The 22,420-nt window shown below is 38.2% G+C and overlaps 1 pseudogene; it reads right to left on the bottom strand.

The window, feature by feature from the left end:
• Window positions 1-16,940: 16,940 nt before the first annotated feature.
• LOC104240199 (protein NRT1/ PTR FAMILY 2.11-like) lies at window positions 16,941-22,016 on the bottom strand (annotated as a pseudogene).
• Between the last annotated feature and the right edge of the window lie 404 nt (window positions 22,017-22,420).

The following is a 22,420-nucleotide window of genomic DNA, read 5'->3' as shown; positions in this document are numbered from 1 at the left end:
AGGTTATTCGGATGAGTTTAGATTTTGGCATCGTTTGCGGAATTCGGAAATTTGGAAATCCTTAGGCTTGAATCCGAGTGTGATTTGATGTTGTTTTGAGTGTTCCGAAGTTTGGAATAAGTTTTGAATGGTGATAGGTGACACATTGACATGTTTGGTTGAGGCCCCGAGGGCCTTGGGATGGATTTGATCGGTTGACGGGAAGCTTAGATTTGGGTGTTGCTACAGATTTTAATGCTTCTGTCATTTCCGCACCTGCAGATTTAGGACCGTAGGTGCGAGGTCGCAGATGCGTGAGGAAGGCTGCATATGCGGTTTTGGACTAGTTGAAGCTTGATCGCAGGTGCAGTGATTTTATCGCACTAGCGGGGCCGTAGGTGCAGTGTTGTGATCGCAGAAGCGGTTTATGAGGGCATAAGTGGGAACCGCACCTTCAATGGATTTTCCGAAGGTGCGGCGTTGCTAAAGCGGCATTTTGACCGCAGATGCGGTACCTCTGGGAAGAAAGTATAAATTGTGGACTTCGCGAATTTTTGTTCATTTTCCACTATTTTAAGTCGGCTTTGGAGCTTTTGAGAGCGATTTTGAGGAGGAATGCAAGGGTTTATCAGTAAGGTAAGTGGCTTGAGCCCTAATGCTCATGTATATGATTTCCCGTTGTTTAATCATGTAATTTATTAAGAATAGAGGTGAAAATGAGGGGTTACGGCTTGGGATTTTTGGAGAGTTTGATTGAGTACTTGAGGGGTCACATGGAGTCGGATTTTGATAAATTTGGTATGTATAGACTCGTGAGAGGATAAGAATTTTAGTTTTGTGATTTTTATAGGATTTCGAGATATGGGCCCAGGGGTCGGGTTTGGCCAATTTTGGGAATTTTGATTTAATTTGATAATTTTTGCGTGGGCCTTATTCCTTTAGCATGTATTGATGATATGATTCTAATTTTGGATAGATTCGGGATGATTTGAGGCCGAGTAGAGTGACAAGGGCATCACGATGTAGATTTTTGTCCGGATTGAGGTAAGTAATGATTGTAAATATTGTTCTCAGGGTATGAAACCCTAGATTTCACATCGTTTAACTACTTTGAGGTGACACACACGCTAGATGACGAGCATGTGGACGTCCACCGTTGGGGATTGTGACTTGATCCGTCTTGTACAACTATTATGTCACGTATTTGATTGAAAACTATTTGATACTATTGTGTTTTTGAAATCATTACTATGTTTTGGGCTGGATTCTACATTTGGGCCTCGTGCCAACTGTTTGGACCCTTAGGGGTTTTCTTTACTGAAATTCCTCATTGTTTTAGTTTAATAACTATACTCAGTCGTGCTATTTTTACTGATTTCATAACTCAGTCTTATTCACCCTAATTTGATGCATAAATTATATTTCGACTGAGCATCCTGTTTTACTGTAGCCCGAGTGGCTTGAGAGGTTTCTAACTGAGTGAGGCCGAGGGCCTGTGTTGTGAGGATATCATGGGATCGGGCTGCGTGCCGCAACATATTGTACTGATTTGTGATATATGAGAGGCTGAGGTCCTAATTTATTATGCCACGAGGTGGCTTGCTATGTGAGGCCGAGGGCCTGATTGATTATGCCACGAGATGGCTTGTTATAGCGCTTGGGCTGTAGGAGAACCTCCGGAATCTGAACACTCCCAGTGAGCGCGGGTACCTAGTGTGAGTAATGTGATGTGGCCCGAGGGACTGTTTTGATTTATGTTGTTGCCCGAGGGGCTGATTACGAGTGATTGTGAGGTAGCCCGAGGGACTGGTTCTGTTGATATTTTGCCCGAGGGGCCGACTATGTTTTCATCATTCTTACTCACTGTTTCATCACTTGTTTGAAAAGTGCTGAAAGATATTTTAAATGGATTCTTTTCACATCTTCAAATGATTTCTACCTAAAATTGGATTTTAACGAAATGATTTGACATATATACCGATTTGGAAACATACTATACTCACTGTGGTGTTATGACGTGGATTATGTATTTTCTTACTGCTTAGTCTTTATTTACTCTTATTACTTGCTGAGCTGGCATACTCACATTACTCCCTACAACTTGTGTGTAGATTCAGGTATTTTTGAACCCGGTAGCAGGTGTTGATTACTCAATGGCAGGTTCATCGGAGTTAGCAAGGTAGCTGTCCGACGTTCGCAGCCCTGCTCTTCTCCCTCTTATCTTTCTTAGACTATTATAGTATATTTTCAGACTCTTTGTTGTATTCAGACCTTAGTAGATGCTCATTACTTATGACGCACCGATATCGGGCTTGTGTTATTTTCTTCCGCACTGTTTATTTAACTTATGTTATGAGATTCTGTTAATTTAATAGCTTATAAATGACTTTTATGAAATACTGGTTTGATTTTGGATTCGTGTCGGCTAGCCTAGTTTCATTATAGGCGCCATCACGACCCGGTTGGTTTTAGGGTCGTGACACGCTATACGATAACAGAGATTGAGACATGATATGTAATGATGAATGCGATTAAGAACATAACTGCAATTAAGCAAATAATTCAACAACAAAGAACGACCACTGTGGGTCCCATTAGTACTAGCATATAGCCTAAACATGATTTCTAGCATAAATCATAGCTCAAGTGCTCTAACACATAGAGTACAATAAAAATGTTCAGATAAGATAGCTACACAGTCCCATGGAATCGACTAAATCACAACTTCTATGGTGCACGCTTACAAGTCCGTCACCTATCATGTACATCACCTCAACATCAATCACATAATACGTAATTTGGGGTTTCATACCCTCAACACCATGTTTAGAAGTGATACTTACCTCGAACAAGCCGAATCCAATACTGAGCAAGCTAAACAATACTCCAAAATTCCATCCCGCGCGTATCGATCTTTGAACGACTCGAAACAAGCCAAAAGAAACTCAAGAACATCAAATAATGCCTTCAGAAATAATTCCAAATGATAAAGATCGAATCTTTAATCAAAAACCCAAAGTTAACCAAAAATCAACACGAGGTCCACGTCTCAGAATCTGACAAAAGTTACAAAATACGAACGCCCATTCAACCATGAGTCCAACCATACCAAATTTACTAAATTCTGAGTCCGAAGCATTGTTCAAAACTTAAAAATTCATTTTATGAAATTATAGTCAATTCCTCCGATTTCTCTGTAAAACTCAATAATCATATGCCAAAAACGAAGATTAATTCATGAAATATAATCAAAATAGAGTTAAGAATGCTTACCCCAATCCATATGGTGAAAATCGCCTCAAAAAGCACGTAATCCTGAGGTTCCCAACTCAAAATATGGATAAATGGCTCAAAGGTCCAAAATTGGAGATTAGATCCACTTCCTAGGCTTCCTTCTCCGCGATCGCGGACATCCCTTTGTGATCACGATGAACAAATTCTTCAACAATAATTTCCAAACTCTTCTCAGACAACCTCTAGTATAATAGTCATAACTTTTTATACAAAACTCCAAATGACAAATGGTTTGATTTATGAAACCTAGACATCAAGGACTACAACTTTTGTCTTTGGGTCATCTCTAAATTTCTTATAGATTGTAATATATAAACATCCAAATTCAGCCCTGTGCAGCATAAATTTCTCCTACGCTATCGCGAAAAGGCTTACGCGTTCATGATTCCCAAGGCCCCAAATTGCAACCAAATTTTTGTGAACACGACGCACACCCCTGTAGCCAAAATCCAGCAACTAAAAATGGCCTAAAAATCATCCGAAACCACGTCGAAACTCACCCGAACCCTCGGGGCTTCACACCAAAAATCCATACAAGTCTAGAAACATCATGCGAACTTACTCGCACGATCAAATCACCAAAACAACACCCGAAACCATGAATCAGACATCAACACGCATGAAATTTGAAGGGAGAACTCAAGAACTTCTAGAATTGCAATCAAGCATCCAAATACTATCAAACCAACTTCGAACGATCCCAAATTTTTCAGGCTAGCTCCAAATCATAACCCAGACCTACTCGATGTTTCAAATCTCACTTAACAACATCATGTCACTACCCTAAACCCAAACCCGGTTGTGATAGCGCTTCTCATGAAGACAAGGTCAGCCCACACAACACACAATTCATTTTAAACAACTAAAAGAGCACAATTAAGTCGCTAACATAATTAAATCCCAAAAAGAAACAGTGAAATAGTATAATTTGCGGAAACCAACACTGCCCGACATCAGGGTGTCACCAATCATGAACATCTAACACAAGTCTAGGAATATGGAAAAGGGGTCTACACCGTCTATTAAAAAATCCAGTACAAGAGAAAGAAATAATGATAAGAGGGAGAAACACTGGGCTGCGAACGCCGAACAGCTACTTAGTGGACTCTGAAAATATGCTGGAAGCTATCAACCCTCGCTAGCAGGACCTGAAGCGCCTGAATCTGCACAAAGGGTGCAGAGAGTAAAGTGAGTACTCCAACTCAGTGAGTAATAACAATAAATGAAGGCTGAGCGATAAGAAATCACCTAAAAGCACATCAACATGCTATAAAGAAGCAGTATATAACCAGTAAAACCAATGAAATAGTGAAACATATAAAGACACCTTAGTTTAGAATAAGCTTCTTTAAAACATCTTTTTAACAGTTAAACAATTTAATGAAAAGTAGCTAGAACAGATAACACATAAAAATCCGCCCCTCGGGCAATATCATAGAACAACACCAGCCCCTCGGGCTATATCTCATATCACAATAGGTACCCGCGCTAACTAGGGGTGTGCAGACTCCGGGAGGGGCCCCTTACGGCCCAAGCGCAATATCAAGCCATCTCGCGGCATAATCAATAGGCTCTCGGCTTCATATCAAGCCACCTCGTGGCGTACAACTCAGGCCCTCGGCCTCATAATCATAATCAGTACATCACTGCTGCGGCGTGCAGCCCGATCCCATAATAATCCTCACAACACAGGCCCTCGGTCCTACTCAGTCAGAAATCTCTAAAAGCCACTCGGGCACAGTAAAATACAATGCTCAGCCCAAAATATCATTTAAAGTGTCAGAACAGAGTAAACATGGTTGAGTTATGAAAACAGTATAATATAGCATGACTGAGTACAGATATAAAAATCAAAACAGTGAGGAAATAGCAGTAAAAATTCTCTAAGGGTCCAAATAGTTGGCACGAGGCCCAAATATGGCATTCAGCCCAAAACATGATGATAGCAAATAGTTTTCAATCAAATACGCGGTAAAATAGTCATCCGGGATGGACTAAGTCACAATCCCCAACAATGCACGACCCCACCCTCACCATCTAGCGTGTGTGTCACCTCAATATAGCGCAACAATATGAAACCCATGGTTTCATACCCTCAGGACAACATTTAAAATCATTACTCACCTCAATCCGGTCCAAACTCTAGCCCGCGATGCCTTTGCCCCTCGAATCGGCCTCCACTCGCGTCGAATCTATCCAAAATCAGAATCACAACGTCAAAATATGCTAAGCAAACGAAGCCCATGCGAAATTAATCAATTTACAACATAAATCCCAAAATTAACCAAAACCCCGGGCCCATGTCTCGGAATTCGATAAAATTTACATCAATAGATTCCTTATCTCCCCACGAGTTCATACATATAAAAAGTCCCAAAATCCGACCAAAAATGGCCCCTCAAATCCTCAAGTCAAGGTCTCCAATACCAAGCCCTAGTTTCCCAGTTTTTAACCCTTAATTTCCATAATTAGAGCTCTAATCCGTGAAATAATACCATAGAAATGAGTTTTAGGTTCAACAATCTTACCTCCAAACGTTATTCGTTGAATCCCTCTTCAAAATCTCCCAAAAAGCTCTAAAACCGACTTGAAATGGTGAAGAACAACTCAAAAATCGTGAAGGAATTATTTTATACCTTTTGGCCCAGGCTTTTTGCACCTGCGGCCCTTTTACCGCTTATGCGGTCCTGCTTCTGCGGTCTTGACCACCGCACCTGCGGTTTCCACTTAAACACCCAAAGTCGCATCTGCGATCAAATAACTGCACCTGCGCCATCGCAGGTGCGCTCAGCACTCCGTATATGCTGCTCCTCTCCTTCGCATCCTTGACCGCATCTGCGATCCTCTCTTCGCATCTGCGGTCCTAATCCGCAGGTGCGGAAAAAACAGAAGTAGAAAAATTCTGTAGCTTCACTAAAACTTTAAACTCTCCGTCAACCATCCGAAATCACCCAGAGGTCCCAGGACCTCAACCAGAAGCACAAACAAGTCACATACCACCATCCAAACTTATACCAATCTTCAAAACACCTCAAACAACATCGAATTAACGAAAACACATCAGATTCAAGCCTAAGGTTCCAAAATCTTCCAAATTACGCTTTTGATAAAAAGGTCTACCAAACCACGTTTGAATGACCTGAAATTTTGCACACACATCCGAAATGACACAACGAACCTACTTCAACTCCCGGAATTCCATTCTGACCCCTATATCAAAATCTCACCTATCAACCGAAAAACGACAAAATTCCAATTTCGCCAATTCAAGCATAAATCTACTCCGGACCTCCAAAACTCATTCTGATCACGCTCCTAAGTCCCAAATCACCTCCCGAAGCTATCCGAACCATCGGAACTCACATCCGAGCCCTTTAACACATAAGTCAACATCCAGTTGACTTTTCCAACTTAAGCTTCCTCAAAAAAGACTAAGTGTCTCAAACCTTACCAAAACCGAACCAACCAACCCGATAATACAAAATACAGCTGAACAAGGCAATAAGAAGCAGAAATGGGGGAAACGGAGCGGTAACTTATGAAATGACCGGTCGGGCCGTTACATATCAAAATCACAAATCGCACCTCAAATCGACTTAATGAAGTTAATGAACTTTCAAAATTCAAAACTAACAGCGAACAAGCCTAAACACCTCGGATTGATCTCAAATTTGGCACACAAGTCATAATTAACATAAGGAACCTATTATAACTTCCGCAATCCAAATCCAACTCCGATATCAATAAAGTCAAACCTCGGCCAAACCTATGAATATTTCTAAATCTTCAAATTTCCAACTTTCGCCAATTAGTGCCGAAACCTTTTAGAATTATCCAAATGCAATTCTAGGCACACGTCCGAGTTCAAAATCACCATCTGGACATAAATGAATCATTAAAACTCTGATCCGAGGTCGAATACTAAAAAGTCAAACTTGGTCAACTCGTCCAACTTAAACTTCAACTATTAAATTCATTCTTCCAAACTAATTCTGAAACACCCGAAAACCAAAGTCGACAATTCACACACGTCATAATACATCATATGAAGCTACTCAAGACTTAAAATAGTTGAACAAAATGCAAATACTCAAAATGATCGGACGGGTCGTTACAGGAGTTATTCCAATGAAACGATATGTGCGGATCTTCAAATATTAAGTATAATGCAACAGGGCCGATTCCTGAGCATGAAGACCGGGTTAACAGGAACCTAGTGACTTTTGTTTATACCTTGTATGTATACAAAAAATTGATTAAATATCTATAAATATTATATTGTGAACCCATAACCTATTGTATATTAACTTGAGATCGTTGTAGGAACTTCTTTACTTTAAATTCTGGATCCGCCTCTATTATTATGCAATATAAAAACTCTGTCCAATAAAAATGATATGTGCAAATCTTTAAATATTAAACATTATGCAAAATGAATTTTTTTGTGCAATAGAATAAAAATTTGCTAGCACATCTTTTAATGGAGTTCAATGAAAATTTTAATTACGAAAGTATGCACGAACATAATACTTTCAATTATAAATGGTATACTAACATAATATTATTTGTTATAAGTGATGCATTAAAGTTTTAAAATATTTAGTTAAAATCTTTAGACTTTTTTTTGGGTAATAAATGTGAAATATTACCATTAACAATCCAAATTAGTACGTCTCTTGAGCTCTAATAGCTCTAGTACACTCATCTCTAGTGTTACGCCTCCAAATACAAAAAACTAGAAAAACAAATGTTGCCAACTACACAAACTAACCTCTAGTCTTTCCTCTAAGTACGTAACTTATTCAGTAATTGTCTACATTTCTGTGCTTTCCTACCTATTTTTATATCCTCTAATATGTATTTGAGCTCCTTTTTTAGCTGTGCAATTGCAAGGTCTGTATTCACAGTTGTTTTTATGAATATCTTTCGATTCCGTGCCTGCCATGTGTGGTATATCGCTGCTCTCCATATGGATGCCACTACTTCTTTCTTCACCTATTTCCATTTTCTGCTTTTCAAACAATGTAGGTTTTGTGTAACTCCTCTGGCCAGCAATTGAATACCTGTCCATTAACTTAGCTCGCTTCTCATCTCTCTTATCTACTCATAGTCCACAAACAGATGTTGTATTGTTCCACTATTTCATTCCCACATAAGCTGTGTGTATTGTCTGTCACTATTATATGCATGTGCTGCAGTCTCTCCTTTGTGAGCAATTTCGTTTGATTAACCAACCAAACATGAACTTGTGCTTTGGCTGCATTACTTTGGTCCATACTAAATCAACAACTTTGTATTTGACCAATCCAGTTAGTAGTGCATTATAGCTCTGATTTACCGAGTATTGTCCACTAGGTGTGAGAGTATATTTATCACTCTGGTACCACTGAGTCATGATTTTCTTAAGTGTATTAAGCTTCCTCCAATACCAGCTACTATCCACTAGAGGGCTATGGTTCCAAATGGAATCATTTTGCTTTATGTATATGCCATGCACCCACCTCACCCAAATTGAATCCCTTTTCTGATTTAGCTGCCAGAGTAGTCTTCCCACTGAGGCTGTGTTCCATTTGCTACATCCCTTTATGTTCAATCCTTCATACGTTTTTGGTTTACACACATTCTCTAAGCCACCAATGTTATATTCTTGTGTTCCTCTGATGTGCCTCACAGGTAGTCCCTAAATATGATGACCCAAAAGGTCATCACTTATTTTAGAAATAAATTCTATATTCTAAGGCCTTAAAAATATCTTTCTATCTCACTTCGATTTGCGTGCACAGTCCGGGCGCGTAGCCGAAAAGCCATTATGTAAAAATCTATGAAAAATGATAAATTTTGCTTTTAAAATAAATTTAAGTTGACTTCGGTCAATATTTTGGGTAAACAGACCCGGACCCATAATTTGACGGTCTCGTAGGGTCCGCAGAAAAATATGGGACTTGGGCGTATGCCCGGGATTGAATTCCGAGGTCCCAAGCCCGAGAAATGATTTTTAAAAAAAATTATTTTCTGGAATATATATATATATATATAAGTGTTTGAAAATGAAATGTGCTTAGAATTTGATGGTATCAAGCCTGTATTTTGATTCTGGAGCCCGATATAGGTCTTATATGTGATCTAAGTTGAGCCTGTAAAGTTTGGTAAGAAACGGAGGTCATATGACGTGATTCTGAACCTTAGTTGTAAAATTTGAAACTTTAAAAGTTCTTGAAATTTTCTTTGATTTTAATACTAAATTCATAGTTGTTGATGTTATTTGGTGATTTTATTGCACGAGCAAGTCCGTATAATGCTTTTAGGTTAGTGTGCATGTTTGGTTTGGAGCCCCGAGGACTCGGGTGAGTTTTGGATAGGCCACAGAGTGAAATTTAGACTTAGGAAGTTGCAGGTTTTAGTTGGTATGTTGCAGGTCTGCAGGCTTTGCAAATGCGAAGCCTGGCTTGCAAATGCGAGCCCGCAAATGCGAACGTTTATCGTAAATATGAAAAAGTCATGGTCTACCTTGGGGTCGCAAATGCGACGTAGTCATCACAAAAGCGATGTCGCAAATGCGAAGGTCCCATCACATTTGCGAAGTGGCCTGGAATCTTTCAGTGTCGCCAATGCGACAATCCCATCGCAAAAGCGAGTTCGCAATTGCGAACATTAATCGCAACTGCGATGATAGCAGTCTTCTGAAGGGTTCGCAATTGCGAACCCTGATCGCAGTTGCGACATCTGCAACCTGCAAAATCATAACTTAGACGCATTTCAAACATTTTTCAAACCCTTTCAAAACCTAAACACTCTTGGGCGATTTTTCAAAGACAATCACTCTTCCAAATTGATTGTAAGTCATTTCTAACTTGTTTTTATTAATCTTTAACATCTTTTCTCATGATTTCAACTCAAAATAAAAGGTTTTCATGGGGAAAATTGGTTGTTTTGGGTAGAACCTAGGTTTTCAAATTTTGGGGATTTGGATCTCGATTTGAAGTCCGATTTCAAAACAAATTGTATATTGAGGTTCGTAGGGGAATGGGTAATCGGTTTTTGGTTCGAACCTCGGGTTTTGACCATGTGGGCCTGGGGGCAATTTTTTACTTTTTGGGAAAAACTTTAGAAAGCCTATTTTCATGCATTAGAATTGATTCATTTAGCATTTATTGATCTAGTTAAGTAACTTGTGGCTAGATACAAGCGAATTGGTGGTGGAATCAAGAGATAAAGCGATAGTTGAGTCTTGAATTGTGTTCGTGGCATCGAGGTAAGTGTTTGGTCTAACCTTAGCTTGAGGGATTATGAGTTGTGTTCTATTTGCTATGTGCTAGTTGTTGAGTACGACATATAGGCATGGTGACGAGTATCTATACGTTGGTGTCATGCATGCCCGTGAGTCTTATATTATGATTAGGGTGACTCTGTTTGTATTGTTCATGCTTTATGTGATGATTTCTATTGTTGAGCAATGTTTGTGGAAGTAATATTTATAATTGAACATTGAAGAGCGTTGGCTCAAGTTGTAAAGTGAATTGTAGAAGTATAATTGGCAATTGAACCTTATAGAGCATTGGTTCAAGTTGTGAATTGAGTTGTAAAGTAAAGGTGAAAAAGAAAAGAGGATTACGATATTGTCTCCCTTGCCGGGATGTTGTTGTTTAATGTTGTCTCCCTTACTGGGATGTTATTGTTGATATTGTTTCCCTTGCCAGGATATGACTGTTGTACTATTGTTCCTTAGCCGGGATTTAATTGTAAATTTGTTGATTTCCTTGCCCTTATTGCTTTGTGATTATTGTTTGGGTGAGGAATAGTGTTAAAGCATGAATGATGATGCCGTGGATTATTTTGGTGAGACAGTGTTAAAGCACGAAGGGTGATGCCGTGTATGATATTTATGAGAGAGTTTTAAAGCACGAAGGGTGATGCCATGCCGCACGATGTACCATTCCGTGCCTTTATATGAGTGGTAATGCATGAAGGATCATTCCATGTCATAATTATGTAAGGTAAAAGCACAAATGGTTATGTCGTGCCATTTATACTGATTTTATGGTGAGGACGAGAGTAAAAGCACGGAGGGCGATACTGTGCACTTGTCCTTGATTTTCATGATTCTTGTTGATAATTGAGTTATGGTGTTCTCTACGTTTATTTACTGATTTTCTGTTGTTACTTGATTTTACTGTGATGTTATTGATTCCCTTGCCCAAATTGCTTTGTGATTGTTTCTTGGGTGAGGAAGAGTGTAAAGCACGAAGGGTGATGCCATGCATGATATTTGTGAGAGAGTGTTAAAGCATGAAGGGTGATGCCATGCATGTTATTTGTGAGAGAGTGTTAAAGCACGAAGGATGATGCCGTGCACTTGTCTTTGACTTCCTGATTTTTATTGATAACTGAGTTATGGTTTCTCTACATTTAATTGTTGGTTTTCTGTTGATACTTGTTGTACCCCGTAGAATGTTTCCCCCTCCCATCCTTAATTGTACATTTCTTCTTTTATTTTTCGATGTATATGATTTAACTGTACAAGTTTATTTGGTAGTCTGGTCCTAGCCTCGTCACTACTTCACCGAGGTTAGGTTAGGCACTTACCAGCACATGGAGTCGGTTGTGCTGATACTACACTCTACACTGTGTGCAGATCCCGGTGTAGCAACTTTTGAACCTTAGCTTTGGGTTGCTGCCTTCAGTCCATTCAGAGATCTGAGGTAGTCCTGCAGGCGTCCGCACGCCTTGGCGTCTCCTTCTATCCTTTTATTCAGTTTCTTTATGTATTTCATAGACAATGTTGTAATAACTCTTTCGGACCTTTATTTGTAGTATTCCTAGATAGTCTGCGAAATTGTGACACCAGTTTTGGGTAGTTTACGTATGGATTGGTATTGACATCTTTATTAATATATTACGTTTCAGTCTTCCGCTTTTAATTTTCATTATTTATATAATGTTGGCTCTTAATTGTTAAAGGATTAAAAATAGGAAAAGGGTAAATAATTCAAATGGTTGGTTTGCCTAGCTTTCACTAGTATGTGCCATCACGACTCCTGAGGGTGGGAATTCCGGGTCGTGATACTAAATCTCTTGTCAACTGGTTTAAGCACACTTTGTGGAGAATAAAGACTACTCCCCAAAAGTTATAGATTGAAAACAAGACAACATTTATAATTTGCGACCTTCCTGCATAAGATAAATGCCTTGAATAAGCATTTGTAATCTTTTCTGTAATTTTATCTAATAATTGCTGGCATTCCATCTCGCTCCACTTATTTGAAGACAGAGGAAACCCTAGGTACCTTATAGGGAATGTTCCTGGTACAAATCCTGTCATTACAATGATCTCCTCCTGTACTTCACTTGTGAGCCCTTCCAAGAATATATTTGACTTGTCTGCATTTGCAACCAATCCAGTGACACAACTGAAATAATTAAGTACTTCCATAACTCTTTGAATAGACTTTTTATCACCTTTGAAGAAGATAATAAGATCATCTGCATATCAGGTGAGTAAGAGTCTCTTACACATTGGATAAAATTTAAAATCAGAGAGGCCACTCATTCTCTTCAAGGTTTTGGATAAGTATTCTATCACTAAAACAAAGAGTAAAGGAGAAATTGGACCCCCTTGCCTCAATCCTCTCCTTCCCTCAGAGTAAACATATCATTCACCATTCAGCTTCACACAAAACTTAGTCGAGGTAATGCATGTCATAACTATCTAAACAAACGAACACAGGAAACCATATCCAAGTAAAGCTTCTTCTATGAAATCCCAGCTGACCATATCATAAGCATTTGTCGGATCAATCTTTATGAGGCATATTGGAGTTTTTTTTCCTATTATAGTGTCTAAGTAGATCATGACAAATTAATATATTGTGAATTAAGGATCTCCCCTCCCCAAATGTAGCTTGTGTATCAGTTACTAGGTATGGAAACACTTTCTTCAATCTGGTGCACAACATTTTTGAAATGCATTTATAGATCACATTACATCACGAGATAGGTCTGAACTGACTAGCCAATTGAGGATCATGTACTTTTGGAATCAGGGCAATTATGGTTGAATTAAGTTGCTTTATTAGTCTGCCGTCTCTCAGAAACTACAGGACTGCCTTTGTTACATCTTCCCCTACTATGTTCCATGCTTTTCTAAAGAAACCACTCCTATAACTATCTGGCCCTGGGCTCTTATTGATGTCAATACTGAACACTGCCTTCTTCACCTCCGTCCCAGTATATTCGTCACCAATTCTAATTGTTGATCCACTGACAAGATATTTCCATTCTTCAAAAAGTTTCTAAATGCCTTAGTTCTTTGTTCACCTTTCCTTCCCAATAGATCTTGGTAGAATTCTACAAATATATTACTATTCTCTCAGGTTCTATCTGTAGTCTACCTTCTTTGTCCTTCAATTGAACTATTGATTGTTGAAGTTTCCTATGCTTGATGACTGCATAGAAATAATTTGTATTGTCATCTCCTAGTTTAATCCAGCTTGCCTTGCTCCTTTGTTTTAAATAAACTTCTGCCAAGTATGATGATCTCCTGAAGTTGAAGTAGCTTTCCCTTTCCTGTTCTTGTAGTCTCTCATCCAAGGGATTATCTTGCAATGGCAATTGTGCCAAGAGCATTTCTTCTCTATCTTTTGCTGACTCTGCCTCAATGTCTTTAAAGAACTTCTTGTTCAACTCCTTCAGACTTTCTTTTAGCATTTTCAATTTTTTAACTACTTGAAACATCATGCACACTTCTATAGGTGTTTGCCACACCTGTGATACTCTTGTCTGGAACTCTAGATGACTTGACCATACATTACAGTACTTGAAAGGTTTCTTTGGATTCTTTCCATTCTTGATTTGCTCAATCTTTACAGGGCAGTGATCACCGATCCCTTCTGTCTTGAACATAGCTACAAAGTCTAGCATGGTATTCAACCAATCTGCATTCACAAACACCTAATCTATTTTTGAGTACACTCTACTACCTCCCTGCTTATCGCTCCAGGTATATCTGCTCCCCTTTGAGGGAAGTTCTATCAGTCCACATGTGGTATCACATTGCTGAAAATCCCATACCTCAGGAGTATCATTGGGCTCCCTCCTATGCTATCTTCCATATTCAGTATCGAGTTAAAGTCACCCATGAGCAGCCAGGGAAGTTTACATCGTGATTCCAGGTAACCTCATAGTTCTTTCTTCCTTCTCTTGTGTTATAGGCATACATCACAGTAAGTATAAAAGGAGTTTTTAAGTTGCAATGCACTACATGACATGTCACAGCCTGTGCATTGCTACTCATTTGTGTAACATGAAAATAATCCAGCCTCCATACCAACATGATTCTAGCATTATAATGGTGCTCTAAATTGGTTAGACAATTCCACCCCTAAACATTTTTGTCACCACCTCACTTCTTTTATTAGCCTTGACCTTATTTTCAACCAGCTCAAGCAAACCTATATTCTCACTATTACAGAGGATTGTAACTTCCCTATGCTTGCTTAGGGCCACTAAGACCCCTAATATTCCAGCATAGGATATTATCCATTACCTAGAGAGGTATTTTGAGCCTCCCTCATTGCGACTTGCCATGTTGTCCAACTGATCAGGTTGTTTAGTTCTGTTAAGAGCCTAAAAAGAATTCTGTGTTGGCACCTGCTGCACTTGCTTGTATGCTTGCTTGCTTGTGTTTAGTGGAGTTATCCACCCTGCTCCATTTACCTGATTCCTCTTGTTATGATTCATTGGTGCAGCCCCTTTTTCATGTGGCACACCCTTTGCTCCTTCAACCTCTTTGTTGTATATTTCCTTAGCAGTAAGGCTAGCTGGTCTTGCATTGTCTGTTGTCTTCTCTTTGCCCTTCTCCCTTCCCTTGGCTACTTCATTTGCCTGATCCTCTGTTTGCTTTTGTGGAGTTTTTGGTTGCTTCCTTCTACAAACTTCCTCATTATGGCCATACTTGTTGCAACATTTGAATAAAATAGGTTTCTAGTCGTATTGAGCTTTCTGCTCGACCAAATTACCTCTTTCATTTTTAAACATTATCTTCTTTGGTAATGGACTATCAATGTCAACTTCAATGAGAAGCTTAGCAAAGTTTAAGCCTAGCTTCTTCTCTGTTTGATGATCAACCATTAAAGATTTACCAATTAAGCTTCCAATTTTGCTAAGCCCTTTTGGACTCCAATACTTGAAGTCTAATCCTGGTAATTTCACCTATATAGGAACCGAGTATAACTCTTCTCTATTGAATTTCATAGTAGGATCCCAAGCTTTAACTATGAAAGGTCTATTGTCAGAATGGTATATCCCTCCTTGCACCACCTCATTTTTCCTTAACTCTGTGTCAAATCGAACTAGTACTATCCCATTTTTCAATATAGATATCTTGTTTATTCCATGCTTTGCCCACATTCGCTGGATAAATCCATTTAACACCGCAAATGATGGATGTGCCCCAAGTACATAACACACTACTGCATTCTTCCAATAAGCCAATTCAGTACTAATATCCTCAATTTCACTCTCACAAACATGTGTTTTCCAATGCATTTCTGGTGCTACAGAGTCCAATTTGAAACCTGCATTTGAGACTTTGGTTATGTCAAAATTGTCCCAAATCGAAGGCTTCTTCAACAATTCTTCCTCAGCCTCAACTTCACCAGCCCAGGATATCCTACCCTTCTTATCAGTTACCCTCACTACTTCTCGCATCTGTGACTTCTCTATTACTACATGCAATGGAATAGTAGCCTCACCTTGTGGATCTTCTGTACCTCCAATATTTGATTGCTGCCTCGATTTAGAGCTCGATGCTTGTTCAATTACTGTTGGCTTAGTAGCTTGTACTGCTGAAGTTTCGAATTGCTCAGCCTCCAACGGAACCTTCCCACTCACCTCTTCAATTCCCAATTGTTCTATTTTCTCAGAATTGCACGAATTTCTACTCGTACCAGCTTGATTCCCTTTTGATTTCACCTGTGCAGTGCTTCGCAACATTGGCCTGCACCATTAGAGCTTTCTGAGAGGGGATCCGAGCTCTCTTTCCCATGGGTGACGTAGGTTTGCTAAACTACGATGAGAGAGAATCGTATCGTGCGCCTCTCATTTTCTGTTAATCTTTAGACTTATCATGGGTAATCCTAGTGATTTCATATGTCTGTTACAGATGAGTAATTTTACTAACAGTGCAGTGCTATAAAGATAGATGTCACTGTTATACGAAAAAAAAAATGATGTAAAAAGGTAAAATATAACATCAAAAATTAATTTGGAGAAAAACTTAATTTTTATAGAATGAAGGTTATATAAAGATATTGTTTTAAAGAGGTAACTTAGTTCCTCATTCCTCAATGCTATCTTCCTTCCTCATTACGTATTTTGTGGTGGTCATAAGTCAACGCATTCTTGTACTGTATTCCCTCCATCAGATTTTGAGGGATTTACTGCTTGTGCTCGTGTACCAATCAGTCCAAATCTATCAGCAACAGTTCAATGAATAAGATTAATAATTTTCGATATGGTATAGATAATTTTCATCTTTCTTGTTTTACGTTTTATTTTGGGTCCTATGAAAGAATTAAATCATGAGCAAAGCAACTACAACTATGATGTAGCCTCAGCTTGCTATACTCTATTTCCGCTGAGTGAAGATTACATTACACTAAAATTTGTTGTCAAAACTCAGACTGTTCTTTTGACTCATTCGATTGGTTGTCACTTCTCCCTCCTTTGTACTTGTACCATTTTGCACATACAAGAAAATATCCCAAATTCAGAATCTCTAGTGCTGCAATGAGGTAATAAAAGTAGTCTAATCTTCCCTTATTAAGATCTTCAGCCAACCAATTCGATGTTTTATGAACAACTGATGACAAGAAACTGCTCAAATAACTCGACCCTGCCAATCCAACAAAGAAGAAAGATGCTGCTATGCTCCTCATGTTTTCTGGGCATTGTTTATAGAAGAACTCGTTCTCACTGATTAATGTAAATGCCTCGGAAAGACCTGTATCAGTTTGGACAATATTTGGTTAAAGTTGGAAAAAAAGCGAGTATTTGAAAGTTAAATTGCGTTTGAGTTTCATTTTGAAAAAAAGTTGAAAGACTAAATGATTCCGTCAATTCATCTTAACTCCGTCAAGCCTGTACGAGTAGTGAAGAAGTATAAAGCACTTTGGTTGGTTGTTGACCAACGGAAAGCATGGGAGGAAAAAAAAGAAGAATTTAGAATCTAAACGTGTTTCTAAGACTGAAAACCATCATTTCACATTATATATTTCGAATTGAGGTTCAAATATGAATAAAGTTATAAAACAATCATGGATTTGCAAAATGCGTTAACCTGATAATACCATCTGAGGTATTAGCCATAGTCCTGACATGGATGAAATTGCACCTTTACCCTGAGTCATCTCCACTTTTTGCCGAGTCATTGCCAGGGTTCTTCTTTTGTCTTCAACAACGCCTGATACGATCATTGTGATGATAGAAAGAAATATTCCAATTCCCATTTTCTGAAGAAGGGTAATTCCATCTTCTTTCCCTGTAAAAAAGATAAATAATGAAAAAAAATAAGGGGGCGGGTTGAAAGTGAAAAAATTCGAAGCAGGGCAGGATAGGGCAAGGCAGATTAAGGCTATAGTCGTCCCACTAGCCATCGATACCTGTGAATTTCTGAAGCCATGGAAGTAAAAGGCGATCGTAGATAGGTAGCCAAATGGTTATACTCAGCATGGAAATAACAATGAAAGATGCTGGTGGGATGTGGAAATTGATGTGGCCAAGTTTGCTATCAGTTTGAATGGCTTGGAAGATAACATAGTTTTGTGATTGGACAACAGAGACATAATAGATAGTTCCAGCAATCCATATTGGGATTACTCTCAATAAGCATTTAACTTCTTCCACTTGCTGAATGCTGCAAAGTCTCCAGGGGTTGGCTGCTGATCCATCTACTGAGTTTATCATGTCTTCTTGGGTTATTACTGCTGCTTTACTCAAGAATCTGAATCATAAGCTGTTTTAGTTAGTCAACAATTTCTGTTGACTGTTGACTTGCAACTTACACTCTGTTTGACCAAATTTTAAGAATCTCCTTACGTCCACAATGCATGAGTGTAGTTTTTGTAATTTAGTGAATACAGAATTTACAATGGTATCTTTGTCCTAAGAATTTTAGAAACAACTTATGTTTTTACTTCTGACACGAAGAGGAAGCCACTTTTTTCAGCTTCTTTTCAACAGTACAAAACAACTTTTGCTACTACTCCCTCCGTTTACTTTTAGTTGTCCACTTTTGACTTTGCATTCTCATTAAGAAAAAATAAATGAAGTATGTATTTTATAATTTTACGCATAATAATGATAGCATTTCCAGAAGTCTTGGGAAATGATTTGGGAAATAAGTAGTTAATGATAAGGGTAAAACATGAAAAAAAAAAAGATTGTCCTTCTCTTGATTTAGTATTGTGGACCAGTAAAAATGAAAAATGTATTTTCGTATAGAGGACAAGTAAAAGTGAACGGATGGAGTACTATGCAAAAACACTAGTATGTGTTTTTTCCAGAAACTTGGCCGAACGCTTAAAATAAGTATTTCTTTTTCGAAACAAATAAGCACTTCTAGTTTCCACGAATATTTTGCTAAACATGCTAAGTACTTTGATGCTGGCAAGAGTAATTACCTAAATTGATCAGTGTAAGGAAGCATAGAATTCAAGGAATTAGAAGGCATGTAGTTGAAGAGTGAGAAACACAGCTGCAAATGCCTTTTCTTGAATGCAGCAACTACAACCTGTGCCATACTTGACAAAGGACTACCTTTTGGCACAATCCTGACATATATTTTAGTGCCCACAAAGAAAAGTGTGCAAGAAAGGAACATCATAATTGTAGGGATGGCCAATCCAAGAGACCAACTGATACTTGATTGAACATACACAATGACAGTCAGTGATACCATCACAGCAAATGAGTATGTGAAATAGTACCAGTTGAAGAAACTGCTGATTCCTCTTCTTCCTGATTAAGTTTTGGGATCAAATTGATCTGCTCCAAATGCCAAATTACATGGCCTTATGCCTGAAGCACCGATAACGAGTAAACCGAATCCGCCTAGTAAAAATGTCATTTGCCCTGCTGTTGGACCAACACACATGGTGCATTTTTTCCACATTCAGGTGGATGTAACTTTGAGACTCCTGCTGTTAAGGTCAGAACAAGCATTCCCTGTAAGATAAAATCTGGTATGTGTTTGGCATGACGGAAATCATTTTATAGACAATTTTCCCCCCGAGGAAGACATTTTCTAGTGTATGTTTAGTGGTTATCACAAAATAATTTCCGAGGAATTTTCTACCAAAAGAGCAGAAATGACTTCACTCACTTAGCGCCGAAAGTCATTTTCCTTATAACTATCTTAACTTTTCACTCATATTACTTGCTTCAACTTACACTCAAAAGTTGTAGCAAAACACTCCTGATTTACTAAAATTATTACTAATCTAGGAGTATATATCTTTTCTTAAAAATATGTTATACACCAACAAAACACCAAAAAATAGTTTTCATAGAAAATGACTACCGCTGTACCAAACACACTCTTAGTCTCAATTTTTTCCAACGTGAGTATTTCTTGTTTTTCATGTTATATGAGAAGGAGATTATACCAAGAAAGAAAACACTGAGGCAAAGCCAAGGGTGTTGTAACGGCCAAAGTAGGTATCAGAAAGAAAAGCTCCAAGCAAGGTGCCAAAGTTGCAAGTTCCATTGAAGATGTTGATAATATTAGTAGCTGTTATACTCTTCAAATGAAAAATACTGGTTAGATAAACCAAGAGATTTGACGAGCTTCCAATTGTTCCTAGCTTCTCAAATACTAGTATCTATATTGGTAACTAAGAAAATAAAGTAAACAATGATCGGTAAAACGAACATGATATCACTAATCAAGTCTTGTCGTGTCTATAAGTTAAGTCTACCTTGTCAGTATTAAGTAGAGATTTTCTTTAATCTTAGACACAATGATTCAACTTTATATATGCACCAGAGATAAGCACGGGCTATGGCCAGTTTTATCAGTTGTATTAGTTAGGTCTAATAAGACACCAAGAGGTTATGAGTTCGAGTCACCCCAAGAGCAATGTGAGAGTTTTTGGAGGGAATGATGCCGAGAGTATATTTGGAAACAACCTTTCTACCCTAAGGTAGGGGTAAGGTCTGCGTACACAGTACCCTCCCCAGACCCCACTAGTAGGATTATACTGGGTTGTTGTTGTTGATGTTATTAATAAGACACCATTCAACTTCAGACTAACTAAATATTTACAGTTTACTTTCGTAGAATAGTCCTACACGAAATTATAACAAGGAATTTATTTTTGAACAATATCAAAATAGGGGTAGAATCGATTGAGTATTGGGGTTTTGATGATTAACAAAGTGTATCCAGAGAACGTGCGCTAAGAACCTGGTCCTCAAGGTAGCTGATGAAGTACTCTAAGAACGAGGTCCTCAAGGTCGCTATTGAAGGTTCTTACAAGACAGTAACTTTTTCACCAAGTTACTTTAGTCCGAAATTGTTGGAAGAAGGCTGTTAATATAATAAGGGCCGTTGTCCAAGAAGATATGCGTGCATAAGTGATAGACAAGAGTCACAAAATTTGTGAAATCATAAGAATTGTAGGAGTTCAATCAAATGAGAAGTTGATTATGCATAAGACTCCTAAAATATCTTGGAGCCCAGTAAACTTAAATACTTCCTTGATGGACTGAGGACATCATGTTTTTGCACGTCAACTGTGGAATTACATTTTCAACACTCAAGTCGATTACTAGTCTTAGTGTTCATCTTGAGTCAGTTAGTGAATGTGTATTAATAAATCGAGTTGTAATCAAGGTGTCATACATAATTTGTGAGTTGAAGTAATTGTTTGAGTTTGCAAGTTAGAGTAGCTTGTAAGTCAAATAGTTGAAGTAGAAGAACTGTGTGGTATTGATTTACAGGTCTTGTAATCGGTACATTTCGCTCATTTGTTTTAGTGAAGTTGAAGTTAAAATCCTATGTGGTAGGTCGTAGTTTTTGAACCTTTGAGCCAGGTGATTTTCCTCGTAAAAATTGTTGTTTTTGTTTTTACGGTTTATTTTGTTTATGCCGAAGGAGAAAGGTAAAGAACCAAGTTCTTTAGTAATTTAGGAAGGCACTCAAACTAATAATTGATATTAGAGCGGGTTCTCTCACACGTGGTTAACACCGAGAGAGATCTTGGAAGCAAAATGAGTGCCCCACATGAAATTAATCAAGGATAGTCAACTACTTTACCACCTCTGTTCAACGAAAAATACTACAGTTGGTGGAAGGCAAGAATGGAAGATTTCTTAACGGCTGAAGACTATGAATGTCACGACCCAGACTACCATGTCGTGATAGCGCCTATCGTGGTACTAGTCAAGCCGACTCATTACCAAAAACAACGCGATATTTCATTTTTCAAAGATAAATTTACGCTATTTAATAATAAAACATCATAATAAAAATCTGAATAACGAAAGTGCGAAAAGAAAAGCCTGACATTGGGGTATCACTGCTCATGAGCATCTACTAAACATTGTCCCAAGGTACTGAGACTAACATAGTATGGAAATGTAACTACAAAATAAACTATAGAAAGATAGGAGGGAGAAGAACAGGGCTACAATTGCTAGCAACTACCTTGCCAACTTCGAGAAGAATCTATAGCTGGACTAGTCATGTTATAACCCATATTTTTGTACCTGAAAGTACGTCGTGAGTCAATTGATGTAAGCTCAAAAAGGATGAAATCCTTCTACAAGGACAAGAAAGGTTTGCCGAAGTGTTAAGCAAGCTAAGATGAATATGAAACTTTTTAATCATGATTTAAATTAGTTTAAAGCCATTATATGACTATATATAATGTTTGTATATGAAGTATAAAGTTTGAGAAAAATCGGATTTAAGTTGCGGAAAACCGACTAAGGATTTGCCTTGTAATGAAACTTTTTGAGTAATAAATTTCGTGTGTTATATGAGGTCTTTTTGGGACATATTATATATCAAATTGAAGGTCTTAGAATGTAGTTTCCAACTCTCTTAACCGTGTGCTCATACGACGCCCGGATAAAAAGTTATAAGCAT

The sequence above is a fragment of the Nicotiana sylvestris genome, chromosome 6 (genome assembly GCF_000393655.2).
Source record: "Nicotiana sylvestris chromosome 6, ASM39365v2, whole genome shotgun sequence".
In the NCBI taxonomy this organism is placed as follows: Eukaryota; Viridiplantae; Streptophyta; class Magnoliopsida; order Solanales; family Solanaceae; genus Nicotiana; species Nicotiana sylvestris.
The sequence above is the reverse complement of the archived record's forward strand: the minus strand, read 5'-3'. Positions and strand labels throughout refer to the sequence as shown.